The sequence below is a fragment of the Erinaceus europaeus genome, chromosome 20, assembly GCF_950295315.1.
Source record: "Erinaceus europaeus chromosome 20, mEriEur2.1, whole genome shotgun sequence".
NCBI classification, from domain to species: domain Eukaryota; kingdom Metazoa; phylum Chordata; class Mammalia; order Eulipotyphla; family Erinaceidae; genus Erinaceus; species Erinaceus europaeus.
In genome coordinates, this window is record NC_080181.1 from 43,747,542 (window position 1) to 43,775,418 (window position 27,877).

The 27,877-nt window shown below is 41.9% G+C and overlaps 1 protein-coding gene across 6 annotated transcripts in view; it reads left to right on the forward strand.

Annotated features, from left to right (window-relative positions):
- The window catches only part of OTUD7A (OTU deubiquitinase 7A), a 294,139-nt gene that overhangs the window by 139,735 nt on the left and 126,527 nt on the right, over nt 1-27,877 (forward strand). For 5 of the 6 annotated variants that reach the window (XR_009546568.1, XR_009546569.1, XR_009546572.1 and 2 more), the window contains exon 2: nt 8,865-8,981. The exons of the other annotated variant lie outside the window; for it this stretch is intronic. The gene's annotated coding sequence lies outside the window, so the exon portion shown is untranslated. The remainder of the gene's footprint in view (nt 1-8,864; nt 8,982-27,877) is intronic. 6 annotated transcript variants of the gene reach the window in all.

The following is a 27,877-nucleotide window of genomic DNA, read 5'->3' on the forward strand; positions in this document are numbered from 1 at the left end:
CACCCCATCTTCTATGAATGGGCATCTCCGTTGCTTCCAGTTCTTGACTATTGAAAATAATGATACAATGAATAATAAACAAGAAGATCTGTATATATTTCTTCTGTATTCTTTGGGTAAAAAAAAAGTGGGCAAGTCGGGCCGTAGCACAGCGTCTTAAGCGTACATGATGCGAAACGCAAGGGCAGGCTTAAGGATCCCGGTTTGAGCCCCCAGCTCCCCACCTGCAGGGGAGTCGCTTCACAAGTGGTGAAGCAGATCTGCAGGTGTCTTTCTTTTTCTCCCCCTCTTTGTCTTCCCCTCCTCTATCCATTTACGATGGCATCAGTAAGTACAACAACAGTAAAAAACAACAAGGGCAACAAAAGGGAAAAATAAATTGATAAATTAAAAAAATCTTTTTTTAAATATTTTATTTATTATCTATTCCCTTTTTTTGCCCTTGTTGTTTTTATTGTAGTTATGATTGATGTTGTTGTTGTTGGATAGGACAGAGAGAAATGGAGAGAGGAGGGGAAGACAGAGAGGGGGAGAGAAAGACAGACACCTGCAGACTTACTTCACTGCCTGTGAAGCGACTCCCCTGCAGGTGGGGAGCCAGGGACTTGAACCGGGATCCTTATGCCGATCCTTGCGCTTTGCGCCACCTCCGCTTAACCCACTGCGCTACCGCCTGACTCCCTAAGAAAAACTTTTTTTAAAAAAATGGGATAACAAGATTGTATGAAACTTCTGTTCATGTTCTTGCAGAATCACCATAGTGTTTCCACAATGGCTGGACTAATGCACATCCTGTAAGTAGTGTGCAAGAGGGTCCCTCTCTATATATCCTCACTGATACTTGTTACAAACGTAATTTTTTTTAGCAAAAGACTTCAAATCTTAGTAATTGAGAAGTGTGATATACACATGGGTGGGTAAACTTAAAGACATCAATTCCTTTGAAGTTAATATATAGAAGTAATTGGCAATTTCAGACTGCTTTGTTGGTCTGTCTGTTTCTTTGAAGAGTCCAAACTCTGGGCTGGCCAGTAATAAGCCCCAGATCTATGGACATCTAATCTTCGACAAAAGTGCCCAGTCTATTAAATGAGGAAAGGAAAGTCTTTTCAGCAAATGCTGTTGGAATAATTGGGGTTGAAATGTGCAGAAGGATGAAACTGAACCACTACATTTCACCAGACACAAAAGTAAATTCCAGATGGATCAAGGACCTGAATGTTAGACTGTAAACTATTAAATATTTAGAGGAAAATATTGGCATCACTCTTTTCCATATAAATTTTATAGGCATCTTCAATGATACAAATTCAATTGCAAGGAAGACTAAAACAAACTCTGGGCTGGGGAGACAGCATAATGGTTCTGCAAAAAGAGACTCATGCCTAAGACTTTGGCTTCAGTCCCCAGCACCACTATAAGCCAGAGCTGAGCTCCATTGGTGCTCACTCCCCCCCCATATATATATATGATATATATAGATATCAGCAGGAAATGCCCACAAAAAATGGTGAGTGGGGACTTGAATCATATACCAATGTGTATATGACTCACATTAATATATGACTAGTGTACTCCTATGCTAACACAGTCACCAAAATGAAATAAATAAATAAAAGGGATCATTGGAAAAGAAAGATTCTACAAGCAGACTGAAGTATTTTTATTAATTTTTATTGATAAAATGGAAAAATTGACAAGAGCATAGGATAAGAGTGGTACATTTCCACACAATTCCCACCCCCAGAACTCTGTATCCCATCCCCTCCCCTGATAGCTTTCCTATTCTTTATCTCTCTGGGAGTATGGACCCAACATCATTGTGGGATGCAGAAGGTGGAAAGTCTGGCTTCTGTAATTGCTTCCTCATTGAACATGGGCATTGGCACATCGATTCTTACTCCTAACCTGTCTCTCTCTCTTTCCCTAGTGGGGCAGGGCTCTAGGGAGGTGGGACTCCAAGACACATGGTGAGGTCGTCTGCCCAGGGAATTCGTATTGGCATCATGGTAGCATCTGGAACCTGGTGACTGAAAAAGTTAAGATATAAAGCAGAACAAATTGTTGACTAATCATAAACCTAAAGGCAGGAATATTGCAGATGAAGATTTGGGGTCTCCGTTTTGGAAAAAGCTGGTAGGTCTGTTTTAGGTATATTCCAAAGGGCCCATGGCTTTACTAGTTTTTTTCCTGAGTCTGACAGCTAATATGCAGGTAGAGCCAGGTTATTGTCTGGGGAGATGCTGTCATAGTAGGAAAAAGGACTAGGAAGCTGGATCAGGGAAGAGAGTAGCTTCCAAATATGGGGAAAGTCTATAAATATTGTTAACTGTAAACCCCATCATGAAGCTTCCATCCCCTGCAGGTGGGGACCAGGGGCTTGAACGCAGGCCCTTGCACAATATAACGTGAGCTCTACTGGGTGCACCAGTGCCTGGCCCCGATTTTTTTTCAATCCAGATTGTTTTACCTCGTGGTACTCATTTGTTTTTAGCAACTCTCTTCCCAGGTCCACTCAGGAATTCAGAAAAATGTATTGTCTATTAAATCATTCTGAAAGACTGTGAGATCCCCTCTAGTAGAATGAAAAATGAATTCAATAAAGGAGAAGCAAGAGGTATCTAAATTGTAATTAACCAATAAGCAGGAAAGTGCCATCATATGTCATAATTATTAACAATATGACTGTGAAGCGTAACATGATTTTCCAGAAATGTTTCCCAAGGAACTAGAAGCATGGAAATTAAAAGCAGATTAGATTTCATCTTAAATGATTTAAACAGAACACAGCAGGTAGCACAGGAATGGAAGGCAATTCCATTGAACTAACAGGCTTATGTGTTCGGAAATAAGATTTAATTTGGATTTTAAAATGAGTGTATATGAGGCCAGATGGGGGATACACTCAGTAGAATACATATGGTACCATGTGCAAGGGCCCAGGTTCAAGCCCCTGATCCCCAAATACAGAAGTGAAGCTTCATGAACTTTGGAGCAGTTGTGCAGTTCTCTCTCTTTCCCTCCCTGCCCCCCACCCTTATCTCATCTCCCTCTCTGTCCTTCACATTCTATAAAAGAAATGGCCAGGGGCCAGGTGGTGGTGCATCTGGTTGAGTGTGCATCTTACAGTATACAAGGAACCGGGTTTGAGCCCTCAGTCCCCACCTGCATGGGAAAAGCTTTGTAAGGGGTGCAGCAGAGTTGCATGTGTCTCTCGTCTCTCTCCCTCTCTATAACTCCCTTCCCTCTTGATATCTGTCTGTCTATCCAATAAATACATAAAGATAATACAAAAAATAAAAGTAATGGTCTTGTAGGCAGCAAAAACCAGTGATAGCTCTGGTGGCAAAATAAAAGAGCATTTATGGGTGGGGTTTTTTGTACAAATTTAAATTGTAAAATTAAAGGCAGTACTAGAATAGAACAGAATAGGGTAAGACAGAATTGAATAGGCAGAAAATATATCTCTAAATATGTATAGACATATATATATAGAGAGAGAGAGAGAGAGAGAGATGATGATGATAGCTTCTAAAATATTATAAGAGAACCAAAGACAATGAAGTTCATGAAAGACATTAAAGAAAACAAGAAAAGTTGAGAAAGTAAATGGTGGGATATGCAAATATGCTTAAGTCTCTTCTGTATATGCTTAGATCCTATTAAAAATGGCATTCCCAGTAAGACGGTGTGAAAGACTTCAGTATGCCAGTCACCCCAGCCATAATCCCACCCCTACCAAAAGAAAATAATAGTAGTAATAATAAAAATGAGTTGGGGAGGGGGTAAATAGCATAATGGTTATGCAGAGTCTCATCCCTGAGGCTCCAAAGTCCCGTTCAATCCCCCCCCCCCCCGCACCATCATAAACCACAGCTGAGCAGTGCTCTGGTAAAGGAAGGAAGGAAGGAAGGAAGGAAGGAAGGAAGGAAGGGAGGGAGGGAGGAAGATAGCAAGGAAGGAAAGAAAGAAGGAAGGGAGAGAGGAAGAAAGAAAGAACGAAAGAAAATAGGTTACATTTTCCAAGTAAATGGAGGATACTCTGAAGCTGAGTGTAGGAGTAAGTTTTGTCTATAAAGCATTAAATACTACAATGCAAAAATCAAATGATTTAAAATGGAAATCAATATAAAGACATAGAAGAAAACTTAGCAAACAATATTAGGGGCCAGGTGGTGGCACACCTTGTAGAACACACACACTACCAAATCCAAGGACGCAGGTTCAGGCCAGGTGCCCACCTGCAGAGGGGAAGCTTCATGAGTGGCGAGGCAGCACTGCAGGTATCTCTCTTTCTGTCTCCCTCTCTACTTTCCTCTTCACTCTCAATTTCTCTGTCTCGATCAAAAAGAAAGAAAGAAAAGAAAAAAATGGCCACCAGGAACATTGAATTTGTCATACTTGCTTCGGCAATAACCCTGGTAGCAATGAAAATAAAATTATATATATATTACAAAAGGAGTGAGAGGCCATAAAACAAATAGCTGAGAAGAATTCAAGCTAGGAAGTTATGCACTAGACAAAAAAAATTTATACAAATTAAAGATGGATCAAGGGGATATAATTTACAATAGCCAACATGTGGAAAAAAACCCAAATGTCCTACAACAAACATATCATTAAAGATGCTATAGCATATATATATATATATATATATATATATATATATATATATATCACAGCTATAAAAATAATGACATATTCTCTTTTGCTACAACATGGAAGAAACTAGCAAAAGAAGAGGGTGGCCTCATTAGCTTTGAACAGTTGCAAGTTAAGCATCCGTGCCTGTGAATATGTGGTGCTAAGCAGAGACCTGTGGGGGGGGGGGCTGTCATCATATGGGAACGTGAGGTTCCTGTACCCCAATGTGATGCTGTTGATGGTTCTCCTATGCCCACTGCGGGGCTGGGCTCCCCCTGCTGGCAAGAAGATGCAGTCACCACCTTGACCTCTCAGTCCTGGCAGGTCACACCACAGTCCAGGCAGGAATCAGGAACAGCTTCCTCCTACCAAGATTCCTGGATATGAGCAGGGGAGATAGTATAATTGTTTTGTTTTGTTTTGTCTTGTTTTGTTTTTTTTTGTCTTGTTTTGTTTTGTTTTAATCAGAGCAGTGCTCTGGTAGTAAAATAAAAGAAAAGAAAAGAAAAGAAAAGAAAAGATTCCTAGATGTCAGGGCCATCCGCCTGTCATCTGATTTATTAGCAGGGTTGGATGGTAGGGGATGGGCTGGCTGCCTAGGTGACGCCCCCTTCCTCCCTCACTGCACACACACTCCCTGGAAGAGAGCACAAGTAGACTGGAGTCCAGGGTGTCAGAATTGCTGCACATCCCTACTGGGGCCTTTGACCCAGTCACCAGATACAGATACAGGTCTCAGCCCAGCTAGGGAAAGAGAGGGAGTACAGATCAGCCTGCCAACGCCCATGTTCAGCCGGAAAGCAATTACAGAAGCCAAACCTTCCACTTTCTGCACCCCAAAATGTCCCTTGGTCCATGCTCCCAGAGGGATAAAGAATAGGAAAGATATCAAGGGAGAGGATGGGATATGGAGTTCTGGTGGTGGGAATTGTGTGGAGTTGTACCCCTCTTATCCTATGGTTTTTGTCAGTGTTTCCTTTTTATAAATAAAAATTATTTAAAAGAAGAAGGAGGAAGAGGAGAAGGAGAAGAAGAAGGAGAAGGAGAGGGAGAGGGAGAAGGAGAAGGAGGAGAAGAAGAAGAAGAAGTCGGGGCTCAGTGGTTGAGACCCTCTGGGAAGCACCTCTCCTGGGTCATCAGGTTACCACAGGGACTCGGTACTGGCACTATGAATCCACCACTCCTGAAGGTCACTTCTTCTTCTTCTTCTTTTTTTTTTTTTTGATAGGACAGAGAGAAATAGAGAGGGAGAGACAAAGAGAGCCACCTGCATCACTGCTTCACCGCTTGTGAAGCTCCCCCCACTCCCCGCAGGTGGGAAGTGGAGGCTTGAACCCAGGTCCTTGCACGTGGGAACATTTGTGCTCAGCTGTATGCACTACAACCCAGCCCCCTTGACTGTCACTTCTAAGTCTATATGGAGACATTCCTTTGATCTCCACCTGCCTCCCAATGCTTGCATTCATTTAAAGTGTGATGGGTAGCAGCAGCCTGGGAGGTGGCTTAGTGGCAGAACCTAGGGCCAGGAAGCATGAGGTCCCAGGTTTGATCCCTGGCACCACATATACTGGAGAGCTGCTCTGGCACGGCTCACTTGCTCTCTCTCTCTCTCTCTCTCTCTCTCTCTCTCTCTCCTATCTCTGATACAATCATAAAATCTTTGTTTAAAAAAATAATTGGGGGCTGGGCAGTAGCACGTGCACCGGATTAAGCACACATGACGCAAAGTGCGAGGACTGGCGTTAAGGATCTCGGTTCGAGCCCCCAGCACCATACCTGCAGGGGGTTGCTTTGCAAGCAGTGAAGCAAGTCTGCAGGTGTCTATTTTTCTCTCCTCCTCTCTGTCTTTCCCTCCTCTCTCAATTTCTCTCTGTCCTATTCAACAACAAGAGCTATGACAACAATAACAGGTGCAACAACAAGAGCAACAAAATGGGGAAAAATAGCCTCCAGGAGCAGTGGATTCTTAGTGTAGGCACTAAGCCCCAGCAATAACCCAGGAGGCAAATAATAATAATAATACTGGTAGTTAAACTGGGCCTGGGTGATGGTGATCTGCTTGAGCACACATGTTACAATATGCAAAGAACCAGGTTCAAACCCTCAATGCCCACCTGCTGGGGGTGGGGGGAAGCTTCACAGGTGGTGAAGCAATACTGCAGGTCTCCTTCTCCTTCCTTCTCTATAATTTTTTATTATAGATTTTTATTTATTTATGAACGAGAAAGGTAGGAGAGAGTGAGAGAGAGAAAGAGCCAGACATCACTCTGGTACATGTGCTGCCAGGGATCGAACTCCAGACCTCATGCTTGAGAGTTCAGTGCTTTATCCACTGCACCACCTCCCGGACCACACCCTCCTTCTCTCTCTTTACCTACCCCCTCTTGATTTTTCTCTGTCTCTATCCAAATAAATAATTTATAAATAATAATTAAATTAAAATGTAAAATCTGGGACCCCAAGATAGCTCACATGGGGGGGGCATTTTCTCATGTCCATGACCCAGGTTCAAGCGTGGCTCGCCCTGCACTAGGGGAAGCTCTTCCTCTGTCTCTCTTTATCTGTGAAACCCAGGTAAAGGCAAATAATAGTAATATAACAACAGAGAAAGAAAAATGTCCAAGTGGGGGGTGATGTGCAGCATAAAGAGATTCAAGGGGGCACGGAAGGGGGTACGGAATTCATTATCAAGACCACTTTAGGCTTGTGCTGTATATTTAGTCATGTTTGATTTTAAAATGTTGATGTTTGAAAATGAAATAGAAAGGCATTAATTCGTGAGCCCCCACACCTATGGACATCTAATCTTTGACAAAGGGGCCCAAACCATTAAACGGGGAAAGCAGAGTCTCTTCAACAAATGCTGTTGGAAACAATGGGTTGAAACATGCAGAAGAATGAAACTGAACCACTATATTTCACCAAATACAAAAGTAAATTCCAGGTGGATGTATGTTAGACCACAAACTATCAGATACTTAGAGGAAAATATTGGCAGAACTCTTCTCCGCATACATTTTAAAGTCATCTTCAATGAAACGAATCCAATTACAATGAAGACTAAGGCAAGTATAAACCTATGGGACTTCATCAAATTAAAAAGCTTCTTCACAGCAAAAGAAACCACTACCCAAACCAAGAGACCCCTCACAGAATAGGAGAAGATCTTTACATGCCATACATCAGACAAGAGTTTAATAACCAACATATATAAAGAGCTTGCCAAACTCAATAACAAGACAACAAATAACCCCATCCAAAAAAGGGGGGAGGATATGGACAGAATATTCACCACAGAAGAGATCCAAAAGGCCAAGAAACACATGAAAAAAATGCTCCAAGTCTCTGATTGTCAGAGAAATGCAAATAAAGACAACAACGAGATACCACTTCACTCCTGTGAGAAAGTCATACATCAGAAAAGGGAACAGCAGCAAATGCTAGAGAGGGTGCGGGGTCAAAGGAACCCTCCTACACTGCTGGTGGGAATGTCAATTGGTCCAACCTCTGTGGAGAACAGTCTGGAGAACTCTCAGAAGGCTAGAAATGGACCTACCCTATGATCCTGCAATTCCTCTCCTGGGGATATATTCTAAGGAACCCAACACATTCATCCAAAAAGATCTGTGTACACATATGTTCTTAGCAGCACAATTTGTAATAGCCAAAACCTGGAAGCAACCCAGGTGTCCAACAACAGATGAGTGGCTGAGCAAGTTGTGGTATATATACACAATGGAATACTACTCAGCTGTAAAAAAAAAAAAAAAAAATGGTGATTTCACCGTTTTCAGCCGATCTTGGATGGACCTTGAAAAAATCATGTTGAGTGAAATAAGTCAGAAACAGAAGGATGAATATGGGATGATCTCACTCTCAGGCAGAAGTTGAAAAACAAGACCAGAAAAAAAACAAAAACACAAGTAGAACCTGAAATGGAATTTGCGTATCACACCAAAGTAAAAGACTCTGGGGTGGGGGTGGGTGGGTGTGGAGAATACAGGTCCAAGAAGGATGACAGAGGACCTAATGGGGGTTGTATTGTTATATTGGAAACTGGGGAATGTTATTCATGTACAAACTATTGTATTTACTGTTGAATGTAAAACATTAATTCCCCAATAAAGAAATTTTTAAAAAAGAAAGACATTAATTCATGAAAATGAAATGAGAAATTCCCTGGTCGGACATCCCGTGAACCTCCTCCTGTCTTCTTGCAGAGATCTCTGGGGCCTCGGTCTCACACCTGCTTCTGGGGCGACCATGGACCATTTCCAGCGAGGACTGCGTGGCCTCGTCTGAGCACCACACCCTCCAGAGACTCGCAGTGTCTGAAGGTGAGTCTGTGCTCATGGGGGCTCTTGTGACCAGACCAGAGGATCAAGTGCAGCCAGCCTCTATTGTCCATGAGTCAGAGAGAGAGTTCACCGGGTAGGACGCATGCCTTACCATGTGCACATCCCAGGTTCGCGTCCTGACACACACTATAGAGCGCCAAGGTACTGGAGGAAACTTCAGTGCCTAGCTGTCTTTCCCCCCTCCCCTCCCCCCCCATCTTTATCTGTGTGATTGAAAAAAAATCTCCTGAGAGCAGGGAAATCAAGCCTAAGAGCGAATACAGCTGCAAAAATAAATAAATAAATAAATAAAAGGAAAAAAAAAAAAGAAAAGAAAAATTCCCAAAGAAGAATCATTTCTAAAACATGAATGGGGGTGGGGAGAGGGTAGTAGCTTTGAGCAGACCATCTGGAAATCACATCTAAAGTCAGGGGTAAAGTGTTACCTGACCACTATTGTCCACTGAGTAAGAATTATAAAATGAATTTCCTGTGGCAACAGAATCTGTATTTGGGGGCCATGTGGTAGCGCACCTGGTTGAGTGTACAATGAGCAAGGACCCAAGTTCCACAACCAAGTTCTTGGTCCTCATCTGCAAGGGGTAAGATTCACAAACAAGAAAGCAGATCTGCAGGTCTGTTTCCTCTCTCTCTCTCTCCCCCCTCTCTTCCCCCCACCTTTATCTTCCCTCTCAATTTCTGTCTCTAGCCAATAAATAGTAAGTGAATAGCATTTTTTCATCTTTATTTATTTGATAGAGACAGCCAGATATCAAGAGGGAAGATAGAGAGAGAGACAGAAAGACACCTGCAGACCTGCTATACCAGTTGTAAAGCTTTCCCCCTTTGCATGTGGGGACCGGGGGCTTGAACCCAGGTCCGCGTACAATGTAACATGTGTGCTCAACCAGGTACAGCCACCACCCGGTCCAGAAAATAAAATCTAATTTTTTTTTTAATTTGCAAGTGAATTTCTGTTTGGAGGGCCAAAGATAGCACAATGATTATGCAAAAGACATCCATGCCTGTAGTTGGGTGGTAGCGCAGCGGGTTAAGCGCACATGGTGTGCAAGGACCAGCGTAGGATCCCATTTCAAGCCCCCGGCTCCCAACCTGCAGGGGAGTCGCTTCACAAACAGTGAAGCAGGTCTGCAGGTGTGTATCTTTCTCTCCCCCTCTCTTTCTTCCCTTCCTCGCTCCATTTCGCTCTGTCCTATCCAAGAACGACGACATCATCAACTACAACAACAACAACAAAAAGACATCCATGCCTGAGGTTCAGCGGTCCCAGGTTCAATTCCATATACCGCCATAAGCCTGAGCTGAGCAGTGCTTCAGTTAAAAAGAAAAACAGGGTTGGGGAGGAGGAGGCAGCAGAAGGCAAGGAGGAGGGGTGTGTAGAATAATAAATGCTGTTCTTAAAGTGAACGTGGATGTAAAGAATGGGCAGCAAATGATTTGATTTAGAACGGTGGGAAGCATCAGAAGTGACTCTGTCGTGATCATGATTAATTTTCCAAGTATTGGAAGGCATGGAAGCAAAAGAAAAATTGTCTCATCATCAGAACATATAACTGGCTTCCAATTTTAACCACTTCTTTATTCCCCCTTCTGAAATATAGTTTTCATCTAGCTGATAACGTTGTCTGGAAATCCTTGTGCTGCCTGACTCTGTGATTGAACAGTTTCATTTACATTTTGGCTGACTTTTCATCCTCATAGACTTTGTCTACAGAAAAATGGTGAGCACCTACATATCCTTCCCCCAGATTTACTTACTGTAACCCCACACACAGACACACACCCAGATTGTAAGTATATAGATGTGTGTGTGTGTGTGTGTGTGTGTGTGTGTGTGTGTGTGAGAGAGAGAGAGAGAGAGAGAGAGAGACAGAGAGAGAGAGAGAGAGAATATGTGTGTATTCAGTTTTCATCCTGAATCATTTGGAAACATGACATTCTTTGGCATATATTTCCTAAATTCAAAGACTGTCTTTGAATTTAAACATTTCATTAGTGATTCAATGGTAATTTACACGGTTATAAAATAATAGGGGTATAGTTCCACACACCACTTCTCCCACCAAAGTTCTGTGCGCAACCCCCCTGCATCCCCCCCAATTATAATCACCATAATTCTCCTAAGGAAAGACTGCTGGGGCAAGCTGGTGGGCACATCTGGTTGAACACACAAGTTACAAGGTGCAAGGACCCAGGTTGGAGCCCCCAGTCCCCACCTGCAGGGGGAAAGCTTTTTGAGTAGTGAAGCAGTGCTGCAGGTGTGTCTCTTTCTCCCTGTCTCCCCTTCCCTTTAGATTTCTGGCTGCCTCTATCTTAAAAAAAAAAAAAAAAAAAAGAATTAAAAGTAAAAAAAAAAAAAAAAGGAAAGACTGTCTTCTTACTTTTTTAGAGTGAGAATACTGCCATTAGTCTGTAATTTACTATTGATAAAGTAACATTTCTATTAAATATCCAGGGGTCAGGCAGTAGCACAGCGGGTTAAGTGCACATGGCACGTAGCGCAAGGACCGGCATAAGGATCCCGGTTCAAGCCCCCAGCTCCCCACGTGCAGGCGAGTCGTTTCACAGGCTGTGAAACAGATCTTCAGGTGTCTCTTTCTCTCCTCCTGTCTGTCTTCCCCTCCTCTATCCATTTCTCTGTGTCCTATCGAACAATGATAACATCAATAACAACAATAATAATTACAACAACAATAAAAACAACAAGGGCGACAAAAGGGAAAAAATATACATCCCTGGCTATCCTCCACCCCACACTCTTCTTCTTAACCATAACTATTTTTCCTTTTTTTTTTCTTTCTATCTTTCCTGGTGGGTGTGGTGTGGAATGAACACCTTCTTTAAAATTTTTTATGAGGGGAATTAATGTTTTACACTCGACAGTAAATACTGTAGTTTACATGCATAACATCTCCCAGTTTCCACATAATAATACAACCCCCACTGGGTCCTCCACCATCATGCTCCAGGACCGGAACCCTCCACACCACCCACCCCAGAGTCTTTTACTTTAGTGCAATACACGAACTCCATTTCAAGTTCTTTTTTTTTTAAATAATTTATTTCTTTATTGGGGAATTAATACTTTACATTCAACAGTAAATACAACAGTTTATACATGAATAACATTCCCCAGATTCCCATTTAACAATACAACCCCCACTATGTCATTCATCATCTTTCATGGACCTGTATTCTCCCCAGCCACCCACCCACCCCAGAGTCTTTTACTTTGGTGTAATACTCCAATTCCATTTCAGGTTCGACTTGTGTTTTCTTTTCTAATCTTGTTTTTCAACTTCGGCCTGAGAGTGAGATCATCCATATTCATCCTTCTGTTTCTGACTTATTTCACTCAACATGATTTTTTCAAGGTCCATCCAAGATCGGCTGAAAACGGTGAAATCACCATTTTTTTTTTTTACAGCTGAGTAGTATTCCATTGTGTATATATACCACAACTTGCTCAGCCACTCATCTGTTGTTGGACACCTGGGTTGCCTCCAGGTTTTGGCTATTACAAATTGTGCTGCCAAGAACATATGTGTACACAGATCTTTTTGGATGGATGTGTTGGGTTCCTTAGGATATATCCCCAGGATGGGAATTGCAGGGTCATAGGGTAGGTCCATTTCTAGCCTTCTGAAAGTTCTCCAGACTGTTCTCCACAGAGGTTGGACCAATTGACATTCCCACCAGCAGTGCAGGAGGGTTCCTTTGACCCCACAACCTCTCCAGAATTTGCTGCTGTTACCTTTTCTGATGTATGACATTCTCACAGGAGTGAAGTGATATCTCATTGTTGTCTTGATTTGCATTTCTCTGACAATCAGAGACTTGGAGCATTTTTTCATGTGTTTCTCAGCCTTTTGGATCTCTTCTGTGGTGAATATTCTGTCCAAGTCCTCCCCCCATTTTTGGATGGGGTTATTTGTTCTCTTGTTGTTGAGTCTGGCAAACTCTTTATATATGTTGGTTATTAAACTCTTATCTGATGTATGGCATATAAAGATCTTCTCCCATTCTGTGAGGGGTCTCTTGGTTTGGGTAGTGGTTTCTTTTGCTGTGAAGAAGCTTTTTAATTTGATGTAGTCCCATAGGTTTATACTTGCCTTAGTCTTCCTTGTAATTGGATTCGTTTCATTGAAAATGTCTTTAAAATTTATGCGGAAAAAAGTTCTGCCAATATTTTCCTCTAAGTATCTGATAGTTTCTGGTCTAACATCCAAGTCCTTGATCCACTTGGAATTTACTTTTGTATTTGGTGAAATACAGTGATTCAGTTTCATTCTTCTGCATGTTTCAACACATTGTTTCCAACACCATTTGTTGAAGAGACTCTGCTTTCCCCATGTAATAGTCTGGGCCCCTTTGTCAAAGATTAGATGTCCATACGTGTGGGGCCTCATTTCTGGGCTCTCAATTCTATTCCACTGGTCAGTGTGTCTGTTCATGTTCCAGTACCAAGCAGTTTTGATGAAAATGGCCCTATAATACAGTTTGAAATCTGGGAGTGTGATGCCTCCGGTTCTGTTCCTTTTTCTCAAGATTGTTTTGGCAATTCTAGGTCTTTTCTGGTTCCAGATAAGCATTTGTAGCATTTGTTCTATTCTCCTAAAAAATGTGCTTGGGATCTTGATGGGGATAGCATTAAATTTGTATATGGCTCTGGGTAATATATTCATTTTGATGATGTTAATTCTTCCAACCCATGAACATGGAATATCTTTCCACTTCTTTGTGTCTTTTTCAATTTCTTTGAGTAGTGACTCATAATTTTCAGTATACAAGTCTTTCACTTCTTTGGTTAGGTTTACTCCTAGATATTTTATTGTTTTTGTTGCTATAGAAAAAAAACTGATTTCTGGATTTCAATTTCTTCTAACTTAGTGTTTGCATAGAGGAATGCCACTGACTTTTGAATGTTAATTTTATAGCCCGACACATTACTGTATTGCCTGATGATTTCCAAAAGCTTCTTGCTGGATTCCTTAGGTTTTTCCATGTATACTATCATGTCATCTGCAAATAAGGAGAGTTTGACTTCTTCTCTTCCAATCTGTATCCCTTTAATTCCTTGCTCCTGCCTGATTGCTATGGCAAGAACTTCCAACACTATGTTGAATAGTAATGGTGATAGTGGGCAGCCCTGCCTAGTACCTGATCTGAGGGGAAATGCTTCCAGTTTTTCACCATTGATTATGATGTTGGCTGTAGGTTTGCTATATATAGACTCCACTATCTTCAGGAATTTTCCATCTATTCCCATTTTTTGTAGTGTTTTGATCATAAAGGGATGTTGTATTTTGTCAAAGACTTTCTCTGCATCTATTGATATGACCATGTGGTTTTTGGTCTTGCTTTTGTTGATGTGGTGGATCACATTGATTGACTTACGTATATTAAACCAACCTTGCATGCCTGGGATAAACCCCACTTGGTCATGATGAACAATCTTTTTGATATACTGCTGTATCTGGTTGGCTAGAATTTTGTTCAATATTTTCGCATCTATGTTCATCAGAGTTATTGGTCTGTAGTTTTCGTTTTTGGTTGTGTCCCTGTCTGCTTTTGGTATCAGGGTGATGTTGGCTTCATAGAAGCTGGCAGGGAGTATTCCAGTGTCTTCAATCTTCTGGAAGACTTTTAAAAGTAGAGGTATTAGTTCTTCTTTGAAAGTTTTGTAGAATTCATTTGTAAAACCATCTGGTCCAGGACTTTTATTTTTGGGAAGATTTTTGATAACTGTTTCAATTTCATTCGCTGTGATGGGCCTGTTCATGTTATCCACTTCCTCTTTACTTAGTTTTGGAAGTGGGTAGGTATCTAGGAAATCATCCATTTCTTCCAGGTTCTCTAGCTTGGTGGCATATAGTTGTTCATAGAAGCCTCGCATGATATGTTGAATTTCTGCAGTGTCTGTTGTGATATCTCCTCTTTCATTTACTATCCGATTTATTTGGGTCTTCTCCCGTTTTGTTTTGTGAGTCTGGCTAAAGGTTTGTCGATTTTGTTTACTCTTTCGAAGAACCAACATTTACTTTCATTGATCTTTTGTATGGTTTTCCTATTCTCAATGTTATTTATTTCTGCCCTAACTTTAGTGATTTCTGTCCTTCTGGTTGCTTTAGGATTCCTTTGTTGTTGTACTTCTAGGTCTTTAAGATGTGCAATCAGGCTGTTTATTTGTGCCTTTTCTTGTTTCCTAATGTGTGCTTGTATAGCTATGAACTCTTAGGACTGCTTTAGCTGTGTCCCAAATATTTTGATAGCTTGTGTCTTCATTTTCATTGAACTCTCGAAACATTTTGATTTCTTCCTTGATTTCCTCTTTGACCCAGAAGTTGTTAAGAAGTGTACTGTTGAGCTTCCACATTTTGGGACTGTTACTAATCTTTTGTTGATTGTTAAGTGTTAGTTTAATTCCACTGTGGTCTGAGAAAATGCTTGGGATGATTTCAATGCTCTTGAATTGGCTGATGCTGTCTTTGTGGCCTAACATATGGTCTATCCTTGAGAATGATCCATGTGGATTTGAGTAAAATGTGTATTCCAGTTTCTTGGGATGAATGACTCTGAAAATGTCCAATAGTTCTAGTTTATCTATCTCTTCATTTAGCTCCCTTATGTCTTTACTGATTTTCTTCCTGGATGATCTGTCAAGTTGAGATAGTGGGGTGTTGAAGTCCCCTACTATGATTGTGTTACTGTTAATATATTGCTGTAGCTCTTTCAGTAGAAGTTTGATGTATTTAGATGGCTTCTCATTGGGTGCATAGATATTAATAATTGTTAAGTCCTCTTGATTGACTGATCCTCTGAGCATTAAGTAGTGTCCATTCCTATCTTTTTTAATCTTATCTATTTTAAAGTCTATCATGTCAGATATGAGAATAGCTGTTCCTGCCCTTTTTTGTGGGCCATTGGCTTGTATGATAGTTTTCCATCCTTTCACTTTAAGTCTGTGTTTGTCTTGTTGAGTTAGGTGAGTTTCCTGTAGACAACATATTGTTGGGTTGTGTTTTCTGATCCATCTTCCTACTCTGTGTCTTTTAATAGGTGAATTCAGGCCATTCACATTTATTGATATCAAAGATTGAAGATATTTTAACGCCATTCTTGTAGAGTTTTAGAGTGTTTTGATATATGTCCTATTTGTGGTGGTCTGGTTGTTTATAGGAGACCTTTCAGAACTTCTTTCAGGGCAGGCTTGGTGATGGTTGATTCCTTCAACTGTTGCTTGTCTGAGAAGGTTTTGATGCTTCCATCTAGTCTGAATGACAGTCTAGCAGGATATAGTATTCTTGGCTGAAAGCCTTTCTCATTGAGCACTCGATAGATTTCTTGCCATTCTCTTCTGGCCTGTAGTGTTTGTATGGAGAAGTCTGCTGCTAATCTTATGGGTTTTCCTTTGTAGGTGACTCTTTGTTTTTCTCTTGCAGCCTTGAGGATCCTTTCTTTATCCTTATTCCTTTCCATTCTAAGTATGACATGTCTTGGTGTCTTTAGGTCTGGGTTAATTCTGTTTGGGACCCTCTGGGCTTCTTGAATCTTGATGTCTTTGGTGTTGTCTAGACTAGAGAAATTTTCAGCTATTATGGCCTGGAGAATGCTTTCTTCCTCTCCTTCTCTTTCTTCCTCTGGTAAGCCAATAATGCGTATATTGTTTCTTTTGAAGTCATCCCATAGGACTCTGTTGTTGTTTTCAGCATCTCTTAATCTCTTTTTGAGATCTCTTACTTCTTTTTTAGTTGTCTCTAATTCATCCTCAATCTTGCTAATTCTGTCTTCAGCCTCATAGATTCTGTTCTCTCTGCCCTCTACTGCTTTCTGGAGTTCATCTATTTTGTTGCCCTGCTCTGATACTGTTTTAGCTTGTTCAGCTAGTTGCCTTCTTAGCTTAGCGATTTCAGCTTTCAGCTCTCTAATAACCATGAGATAATTAGAATTTTCTTTCATATTCTCATTTGTTGTTCCTGCATTTCTGATTACAATTTTTTCAAATTCTTTACTCACTCCTGTTATTATTTCCTTAGCTAATGTTTGGATGTTGAACTTGTTGTTTTGTGCTTCACCCTCTGGAGGACTTTTAGCTGGACTCTTGTCCTGGTTTGAGTCTCCAATATTTTTTCTTGTTGTTTTAACCATTTTATATATTATGTTATGAGTTCCCTTTATCAGTACTTTTCAAATTATTGATCACTATTGCCTGGATTGACTTGTGTCTAAGTAATTTAATTAAAGGGTTTACTGTGGTGGAAGTTAACAGTTTTTTCAATCCCTGAGTTGGAGCTCAGTGGTGTAAAAGCCTCTTTTTTTTTCTTCCCTATAGGCTATGGGAGCCTGAGGGCTTTTAAACTCTCAATAGGCTTCTTGAGTCTCTGGGGAGTCCTTTCCTCCCTTCGGCTGTCCCCTTGTTGTGGAGCAGACTGGAGGTGGTGTCTCCACTGCTAAACTATTGAACTGTTAGCAGTCACTTAATCTCTCCTTAGGCCCCTCTCTCCTCTCTGTCACCAGCCACACGTGTTTGTACTCACGGGTGATTTACTGGATTCCTGTGGTCATTCTAGTCCTGTCTTGTTTCGGTCCGGGTGGTCTCCTTTGGTATTCCTAGTTGATCCGGGAGAGGAGAGGAGAGGTGAGGAGAGGAGAGGAGAGGAGAGGAGAGGAGAGGAGAGGAGAGGAGAGGAGAGGAGAGGAGAGGAGAGGAGAGGAGAGGAGAGGAGAGAAAGCGATCTGCTGCTTGTAGCTCCGCCTCTGGAAGTCGAATTCCTCCGTTTCAAGTTCTGCTTAGTGTTTTCTCTTCTGATCCTGCTTTTCAACTTCTGTCTGTGATTGAGATCATCCCATATTCATCGTACTATTTCTGACTTATTTCACTTAACATGATTTCTTCAAGCTCCATCCAAGATGGGCTGAAAATGGTAAAAATCACCTTTTTTAAAAAAAATTTTATTTATAAAAAGGAAACACTGACAAAAAAAATAGGATAATAGGGGTACAACTCCCACAATTCCCACCACCAGAACTCCATATCCCATCTCCTCCCCTGATAGCTTTCCTATTCTTTATCCCTCTGGGAGCATGGACTAAGGGACATTATGGAGTGCAGAAGGTGGAAAGTATGGCTTCTGTAATTGCTTCCCTGCTGAACATGGGCGTTGGTTAGTCAATCCATACTCCCAGCCTATCTCTCTCTTTCCCTAGTGGGGTGGGGCTCTAGGGAAGCGGGGATCCAGGACATATTGGTGGGGTCCTGTGCCCTGGGAAGTCTGGTTGGCATCATGTTAACATCTGGAACCTGGTGGTTGAAAAAAAGAGTTAACGTAGAAAGCCAAACAAATTGTTGACTAATCACGAACCTAAAGGCTGAAATAGTGCAGATGGAGATTTGGGGATCTCCATTTTGTAGATAGCTAGTAGGCCTGTTTTAGTTATATTTCAAAGAGCCCATGACTATACTAGTTTTTTTCTTTTTTCTGAGCCTGACATCTGATATGTAGATGGACCCAAGTTATTGTCTGGGGAGATGATATCATGGCTAGAAAAAGAACCAGAAAGCTGGATCAGGGAAAAGAGTAGCTCCCAAATATGGGAAAGGTGTATAAATATTGTTGACTATAAACCCCATCGATTTGATGTGATCTGGGGCTCATATTCAGTTTAGGAGCCTGTGTGACCTCTGCATCCCTGTAGATCTGAGCTCTCATTCTGTGGTCATGAGTAGGGACGTTCCAAGCTGCCCCAATTTTAGGACCCATCTTCCTCAGGTGGAACATAAAGTATGTTGTCCAGCCTCCCTTCGGAGGATGGAACATTCTTTACCGTTGTTGATCCACATTGAGGGCAAGGTCCTATAGGGGCCCACAAAGGGATCTATTGTGTTGTTCCTGATAGAGATGACCAGTAACAATGGAGAGGGATCTATCTATTCAAGGTCTAGGCCCATCATGTCTTTTTGGTACTCTCAGGACTCCCTAACTAGGGCCCCAGATGATGGGGTGGCCTGATAGTGACTAAAGAGTCATCATTAAAGTATGCCAGTCTCTTATCCCTATTCAGCTTTTGCAGTCCTTACTTTGATAAGGGTAGCTTTGGAGTGACTGAGGGAAGTGTAATATGAAGTAGGAGAGGAGGGTATCTAAGTCTAAGTAGAAACTATTTCATTGGGTACTTTATGATGTCTTTTTAGGTCTTTCTACTTGCTTGCTGCATATACTGACTCAGTGCAGACTATTGTGCACTTTTGCTTTCAGGTATATATTTTGCCCTAATTTATGGATAAATGTGAACATATGCTCTATTTCATGGGACCTGGTCTATATCTAGGTTTTGGGACTTTGTTAGGAAATGAACCACCCGAAATGGAACTAGAGAATCCTATGAGAAAGGAAAGCTCTCACCCAAGTAATGAGGCTGAAGGGTTGATATTCTATGCCTGACATCTCTGGACACAGTCCGAAGTGAAGCATGCTAAGGTGGTACGCGTTGCATTGATTAAGTTGGGATCAGCAGATGCAGCAGCATTTGATATGAATTGAGAGAATTCTCGCATGCAGGAAAGTGAGCCCCAGCCTAGAGGTTCCAGGACTGGGGGAAATACAGGCTTTATAGAGGAATCAAGAGGTTCCTGCTGTCTTAGGGTTTTAAAAGGCAATAGATAATTATTACTATAATCAAATTATTTGGCAATTGTGTTAACTTTGAAAATCCCATTGTTAGTATTTGCTGTATCATACACGACATCACCATAATTTTTATTATATATATATTTATTTTTATTTATATTTATAAAAAGGAGACACTGACAAAAAACATGGGGCCCTAGTTGGGGAGTCCTGAGATTCCCAAGCAGATATGATGGGCCTAGACCTCGAATAAATCCCTCTCTCCATTGTTACTGGTCATCTCCATCAGGAACAACACAATAGATCCCTTTGTGGGCCCCCATAGGACCTTGCCCTCAACTTGGATCAATAACGGTAGAGAATGTTCCATCCTCTGAAGGGAGGCTGGACAACATACTCTATGTTCCACCTGAGGAAGATGGGTCCTAAAATTGAGGCAGCTTGGAACGTCCATACTCATGATCACAGAATGAGAGCTCAGATCTACAGGGATGCAGAGGTCACATGGGCTCCTAAGCTGAATATGAGCCCCAGATCACATCAAATCGATGGGGTTTACAGTCAACAATATTTATACACCTTTCCCATAATTGGAGCTACTCTTTTTCCCTGATCCAACTTTCTGGTCCTTTTTCCAGACATCACCATAATTTATGTCCTTTGACATTATTTATGTGTAGCTGTGTCTTATACAGTAACACCACTGGTTGCTTCTTTTCTCCCAGGTCTAAGTTTTTATAAGAGTCAACATTTCAAAGAACAAGTCATTATTAGACATGTATTAACAGTTTGAGACCACTATTAAAATTCAGTCTGATTACACGTTTGAAGTCTTAAGTGCTTAGATTGAAGGAACTATACTCAGCCTATGGTCTGTGCATTAAAAGGTTTGAAACGTTCAATCAAATTTTCCCCCTCTCATATTAATTAAATGGTGTTTTATGAGACTAAAATTTAATAAGAGTGTACATCAACACCTTTCCCACCACCAAAGGACTGTTTGGCCCTCCCACCACCACCACCCCGTGAAGCTGAACATCTACTCTTACCCTCCACCCGGAGATTTTTACTTTGGTGCCCTACTCCAAATTCAGTCAGATCTTCCTTTGAGTTCCCCTTCCTGTTCTTCTTTCTCAACTTCTGTTGATGAGTGGGATCATCCCATACTCATCTTTATCTTTCTGACTTAGCTCACTTAACACAGTTCCTTCTAGCTCCATCCAAGATGGGTCAGAGAAGGTGGGTTCATTGTTCTTAACAGCTGCGTAGTATTCCATTGTGTATATATACCACAGCTTTCTCAGCCACTTATCTGTTGTTGGGCACCTGGTTTGCTTCCAGGTTTTAGCTATTAACAAATTGTGCTGTTATGAACATCGGTATACACATATCTTTTTGATTGGGTGTTATGGTGACCTTGGGGTATAGCCCTAGGAGAGGTATTACTGGGTCATATGGAAGGTCCAAGTCTAGCCTTGAAATCACCATTTTTAATAGCTGAGTAGTGGAGTGAACACTTTGATCTTTGACACTAGAGTTATTGCTGGAGCTTAGTGGTGGACACTTTTTTTTTCCCTTCTAGATAGAGGGCGAGAGACAGAAAGAGAGAAGGAGAGAGAAGCAGAGAGAGGAAAAACATAGATAATAGAAAAATAAATAAATAAGGGGGTCGGGTGGTGGTGCACCTGGTTGAGTGCACATTACAATGCAAAGGGACCCGGGTTTGAGCCAGTCCCCACCTGCAGGGAGGAAAGCTTTACAAGTGGTGGAACAGGGCTGCAGGGCTACAGGTGTCTCCCTCTCCCTCTCCCTCTCCCTCTCCCTCTCCCTCTCTCTCTCCTTCTCCCCCCCGCCTCGCTCATTGCTGCAGCTTGGTGCCAGCACTACAAATCCACTGCTCCTGGCAGCCATCTTTTCCATTTTATTGGATAAGACAGAGAGAAATTGAGAGAGGAGGGGGAGATAGAGAAGGTGAGCGAAAGACACTTGCAGATCTGCTTTGCACTCATGAAGTGTCCTCCCTGCAGGTGGTGAGCCAGGGGCTCGAACCTGGATCCTTGAGCAGGTCCTTGTGCTTCATACTATATGCGTTTAAGCAGGTACAGCCCTGTCCAGTACCCTCTCTATCTCCCCCTTCCCTCTCAATTTCTGGCTGTCTCTGTCCAATAAACAAAGAAAGATAATTATAAAAAAAATTAAGAGAGAAAGAGAGAGAGGGAAAACATCACAACACCATCCCATCACTTATGAAATTCTCCCAGGCACTCTCATATGATGGCCAGAGCTCGAACCCAGGTCCTCATGCATGGTTACTTGTATGCTGGTCTACCTGATGAGCCACCTCCCAGCCCCCAGAATAAGCATTCACCAAAGTTTCAAACTATATCCCTGGAACGCTAACGGAAGCTCCTATGTTAACCAGAGTATCATGTTGGGGTAGAGCTCATGGTTGGGTCTCACTTAAGTGTTAGCTGTTATTTCCGGGTTTTTTTTTTTTTGGGGGGGGGGTGGATTGAGTGTGATGAGGTGCTGCTTCTCTGCTGAGATCTTTCATTCTCTTGAATTAAGCAGTAAAGACTGAATTAGCCCTTTGGTCTGAAAGCTGATATACCAGAGTGGCAGGGCAAAGGCCCTCTGGGATCTGTGTGGTCACATTTGTGTGTCCTTGTAGTTAGATGGTTGGGGAGAGAAGCAAAATCGCCATGACAGGAAACACTTCGCAGCAAACAGTGTCCTATGGAAGCGGGCTCTCTGCCGTCTGACTTGGTCTTAGACTCCAGCCATCTCCCTCCCTCCCCTCACTGCACTGGATCCCCCTGGTTTCCTGCCACTCAGTGGTATACCAGCTGGACTTTTCACTGGAGAATTATTAGGCTTCTTTCTTTTTAGAGCAAGTCTCCATGTTTTCAACTAACATTCTAGTTCAGAAGCTACACATGGACAGGGATTAGAGTGAATCTTATTTTTACATTTCTTTATGTACTTCCTGTCACTGAAAAAGCTTTATTCCCCTGGGCCAACATTCAGAGAGACAGAAATACAGAGAGAGAGAGAGAGATGGATGGTAGAGACTCCACAGTACTGGGAGATGGAGCCTGGCTTGTATGAATGGTAAAGCATGTCCACTCCCAGGTGAACTATTTCACTGGCCCCTGAATCTGATTTTTTTTAAGATAGACACAGAGAGTTAAAGAGACTGCAGCATCAAAGCTTCCGTCAGTGCAGTAGGGGATGGGCTCAAAGTTGGGTCTTGCACATGGCAAAGCAGTGCACCATTCAAGTGAGTTATTTTGTCCAAAGCTGTGAATCTGAATTTTCCTTTTTTATTTTTAATCTTAAAGGGGGTGGGTAATGGTTTACAGGGTATTAACACGTGGTTACATTTTTTTTTAATTTTATTTATGAGAAAGATAGGAGGAGAGAGAAAGAACCAGACAACACTCTGGCACATGTGCTACTGGGAATCGAACTCAGGACCTCATGCTTGAGAGTCCAAAGCCTTATCACTACACCACCTCCCGGACCACCACATGGTTACTATTTCATTATGCAACAGGACCCCAAAGTTCTCTTGTTGCTCCTTTCCCCCTCCCCCAGAATCCTTTGCTTTGATGCAATACACCATGCCTAGCCCATGTTTCACTTTGTGTTCTCTCTCCTTGTCTCTGTTTATTAACTCCCACTTACAAGTGAGATCATTTGGTAGTAGTCCTTCTCTTTTTGGCTTATTTCAATTAAAACTATGTCTTCAAGTTCCATTCAAAATGATGTGGAGATAACCATCATTTTCAGCAGCTGAGTAGTATTCCATCGTGTGTGTGTATGTGTGTATGGCAGTATTTTATTTTATTATTTGTGATTAATAGTAGGTTACAAGATTGTAAGATTACAGTGTGTAGTTCTACACCATGCACACCACCAAAGTTCCATATCCCCACTCTCCCACATTCCAAAGACAAATACTATAGTTCCCACAAGTCATAGAAACAATTTTCTTGCTTCTTGTTTTTCTTTGTTTTTTTGTTTGCTTTGCAAGTTCATGTGTATCAGATCTCTAGATTCCACATATGAGTGAATCCCATCCAGTAGCTGTCTTTCATCTCTTTACTTATTTCGCTAAACATAATCACCTCCAGTTCCATCCATTTTGTCCCAGAGGACACAATATCATCTTTTTTGATTGCAGAATAGTAGTCCATGGAGTATATCCTATGACTTCATTAGCCAGTCATCTATTGATCAGCATCGAGGCTGCTTCCAATCTTGGGCTATTGTGAATAATGCAGCTATGAACATAGGGCTGCATATTTCCCTTTGAATTAGTGTTTGAGTGTCCTTTGGATAAATGTCTAAGAGAGGTATCCCTGGATCCATTTTTATTTGTTTAAAGACTCTCCATACAGTCTTCCAAAGGGACCGACCATTTTCTTTCCTACCAACAGTGTAGAGAGTTCCTTTTTCCTTTTTAGTTTCTTAAATTACTTTTATTATATTTATTTATTGGATAGGGACAGCCAGAAATTGAGAGGGTAGGGAGAGATAGAGGGAGAGAGAGAGAGAGAGAGAGAGAGACACCTGCAGCACTGACTCACCACTTGCGTAGCTTTCCCCCCGCAGGTGGGGACCAGGGGCTACAGCTCTCTCCATCTCTCTCTCTCTCTCTCTCTCTCTCTCTCTCTCTCTCTCCCTCCCTCCCTCCCTCCTTCCTTCTCTCTCCCTCCCACCCTCCCTCTCTCTCTCTTTCTCTCTCCTCCTCCTTCCCCTCCCTCCCCTCTCCCCCCTCCCCTCTCAATTTCTCTCTGTCTTTCCAATAAAATGGAAAAAAATGGCTGCCAGGAGCAGTGGATTCATAGTGCTTGTACCAAGCCCGAGAGAAGAGAGAGAGACCTGAAACACTGCTTCACCACTCATGGAGCTTCCCCCTGCAGGTGGGCACTGGAGGCTGACAGGTCATTGCTCAGCACTTTGCTGAGTTCTTTCTTTACTTTGTGTGCTTGCCCAGCACACAGCACTCTGCTTTCAGACCAAATCATCTATTAGCACGTGCCAGTGATGTAACTCATTGATAAGGCAGCCAGAGAGAAGACAGGGTCTGGCTCCCAGAACCTTCAAGTAACTAAAATTTATAATGTCGGTTGGGAAGGGAGTATTTAAAAAAAAAAAAATGAAATGCCAAGATAAGCTAGGTTTCCATAGAGCCATAAAAATGCTCCCCTCTCTGGGGTTATCTTTTTCACAAGTGTGTAATAAAAATTACACTGAGTTCTCAGTCTCTGCAGGTCATCCTGGGAACTTGATAAAAAAAGCTCTGCATTTTTATCATTTGTGTGTTGTTAGAGAAAGACCAATGTGTTGTTAGAGAAAGACCAATGACACTTCCCAAGAGTTTCAGAATAAGTCCAAATAGCTTTATCAGGTGGTGTTCTGTTAGGATATCAAGAATCCAAATGTTGATTTTCCTCTTTTTTCATATTTTGGATAAAGTTTCTATCACACTTCACTTTAAACAATAAGGAGGGGGTGGGCTGGGGTGTATCATAATGGCTTTGCAAAAAAAAACAGAGGTGTCCAGCATCACGACAAGCCATACTTGAGCAGTGTTCTGGCTCATAAAAAAATAAAGTACCTGAATGATTATGCATGATTGACATCACCTTGAAGTGCGGTCTCTCATCTTCAAGACCTCCAGTAGATGCTGTTAGTGCAGCTCTAGCAGGCAGCTTCCCAATCCTTCTACCTACTTCATCTCTTTGTTGTTCCATTTCTTGTTGGTTCAGTTGGGTTGTTAGATGATTTGTTAGTGATTTCTCCTCTTTATCAATGTGGGCCTGCATTGCTATGAATTTTCCTCTCAGGACTGCTTTTGCTGCATCCCATAGGATCAGATAGCTGGTTTCTTCATTTTCATTGGTATCAAGGTAAATATTTTTTTATTTCCTCAATGACCCATGTGTTATTCAGAAACATGTTGTTTAGTTTCCAGACTTTGGGGAAGTTTCTTTTCTTTTTGTGATCCTCCTGACACTTCATACTTAATGTTGTCCCTTGCCCCTGGGGACTGGGTGGAACCTATTAACATGCTCTTGGAATGAACTAGAGCCAAGTGACAGGCTGTGGCTTCCAAGGTCAAAAGACAGTGACGTTCCTCTTCTTCACATTCACTCTTCTCCTGTGGTTGCTCTGATGAGGTCACTTGTCATATCATTTTATGGTCTCACCAATAGATAAGCCAGAATCACAGGAAACTATGGTTCTCACTTCAACAGCCCCCAAGAAACAACCTATCACAACCACATGGGTGAGTTTGAAAAGGGGATCCTTCCCTACTTAGACCTCCAGATGAAATGACAGCCCCCAGTCAACACTTTGCTTGCAGCCTGTGAGAAACCTTTGTGGTCTGTTAACCCAACTAAGCTACAGCTGGTACCTAATCCACAGAAACTGTGCTACATTAAATAGGCGTTGTCCTAAGTCACTAAATTTGAGGGTAATTTTTTTCTTAGCAGTCTACAGATAATACAGCACCTTGGAATGTAGAGTGTTGGTTACACTAGGAGCTGTGCTTCTCCACAGAACTCCCATCTGTCTCTTCCTCTGCTCCTCTCATCTCCCTGCTGCTGCTCTCCTACCCTCCTCCTCAGGCTCAAATTATCTTTAAGAACAAGTCTCAAAAAAAAAATTTAAAAAATTAAAAATAAATAAATAAAAAGAACAAGTCTCTTTTTTGTTTCCAATTCCATTTGGAATCCCCTTCTCTGGCAAGTATGCTTGTACCTTTGGTTGACATCTTGAACTCAGAGACAGTTCCTTTGTGAGGACTCTGCAGTTAAACTAAACAAACAAATAAACTTGACCTGTGGGGATTGGTGGTAGCACATCAGGTTGAGCATACACATTACCATGTATAAGGATCTGGATTCAAGCCTCCCAGTCTCCACCTGCAGGGGGGAAGCTTCATGAGTGATGAAGCAGTGTTGCAGGTATGTCATTCTTTCTCTCTCTATCTCAATCTCCTCTCTGAATTTCTCTCTGTCCTATCAAATAAAAGAAGGGGGAGGAAAAAATGACCACGGGGAACAGTAGATTCATCATACAGGCACCAAGCCCCAATATCCCTGGTAGCAATAAAATAAAATTAATTAATTAACTTAATTAAAACACTCTATCTTTCACCAATTAACAAAAAACTGCTGTGTCGAAATCAATTGCTCCAAACTCACTGTGACTCTTAAACCTCTGGAACCACAGTGCTTCTCATTTTGTCCTAAGCAACTGCCTAGTGTTTGAGTGAAGTTCACTCAAATGTGATTTCCTTTTTGACTCAAACAGCTGATGCTGTGGACATGAACTTCACATCATCAATTTCAGTGTGAAAACAACCTTTAGAAACAGTAAGTTGTTTTGTTAGGAGCCAAAAGTTGCCAAAAGCAAATCTTACAAGAGAATGGGACTCTAAAGCTTTGGATTGTCTCTCCAGAGGTGCTCATTTTGTAGTAATAATGGCAAATAAATACACAGGGAGATAATGATAGTCCCCAGACCTGACCTTTCTCGGCACTCAGGGTGAGTATTGTTTTTACCTAATCGCCATGTTAAATAAGAACAGCTGCCCTCATTCCAGAGGTGAGGTGTTGAGAACTGGGGACTGGAAGCAAAACAGGCCGATTTTTGTTTGCCTGTCTGAGTAGCTGTGTATTTTTTTTTGACACCTGCAGACCTGCTTCACCACCTGTGAAGCGACTCCCCTGCAGGTGGGGAGCCGGGGGCTCAAACTGGGATCCTTAAGCTGGTCCTTGTGCTTGGTGCCACCTGTGCTTAACCGCTGCGCTACCGCCCGACTCCCAGATGTGTACTTTTAAGGTGTTTCTAGTGACTAAAGGCTAAAGCCCAGGTAACTGAAAAAGAGCACAATTAGGAAGTGAATCCATTAGGTCATTAAGTTGCCAGGTCATTAAGGAGAGCTAGGTAGGTTCTTCAAAACTCATCTATCTTAGTGCCAACTATTTAAAGATGTCAGGACTGGGGGTCAGGTGGTGGTGCACCTTGTTGAATATACTCATTATAGTGCACAAGGACCTGGGTTCAAACCTCACTCCCCACCTGCAAGGGGGAAGCTTCACAAGTGGTGAAGCAGCGCGCAGGTAACACTCTCTCTCTCTCTCTCTCTCTCTCTCTCTCTCCTTATCTCCCCTTTCCTTCTCAATTTCTCTGTCTCTATTCAAAATAAATAAATAAATAAAAGTATTT